The sequence below is a fragment of the Egretta garzetta genome, unplaced genomic scaffold (genome assembly GCF_000687185.1).
Source record: "Egretta garzetta isolate BGI_Z169 unplaced genomic scaffold, ASM68718v1 scaffold7, whole genome shotgun sequence".
In the NCBI taxonomy this organism is placed as follows: domain Eukaryota; kingdom Metazoa; phylum Chordata; class Aves; order Pelecaniformes; family Ardeidae; genus Egretta; species Egretta garzetta.
The window spans coordinates 4,779,956-4,780,233 of record NW_009260350.1 but is presented as its reverse complement, the minus strand read 5'-3'; positions in this window follow the sequence as shown (position 1 = coordinate 4,780,233).

Here is a 278-nt window from a genome sequence, read left to right as displayed (position 1 = left end):
AGCCTCTCCAGGAAGGCTCTGTCTACTGAAGAGGCTGCTTCTGCCTCAACGCACACAGAAGCGCCTTCTTGGAAACCGAACCTTGGACTTTTTTCTCCCCAGCTGCCGACCATCTGCCATGGTGAGGCGGCGAGGCTGCTTCTGCCTCAACGCACACAGAAGCGCCTTCTTGGAAACCGAACCTTGGACTTTTTTCTCCCCAGCTGCCGACCATCTGCCATGGTGAGGCGGCACCAGATGCCGAGTCTGCTTTGCTTCCTTGTCCGATACGGCAGCAA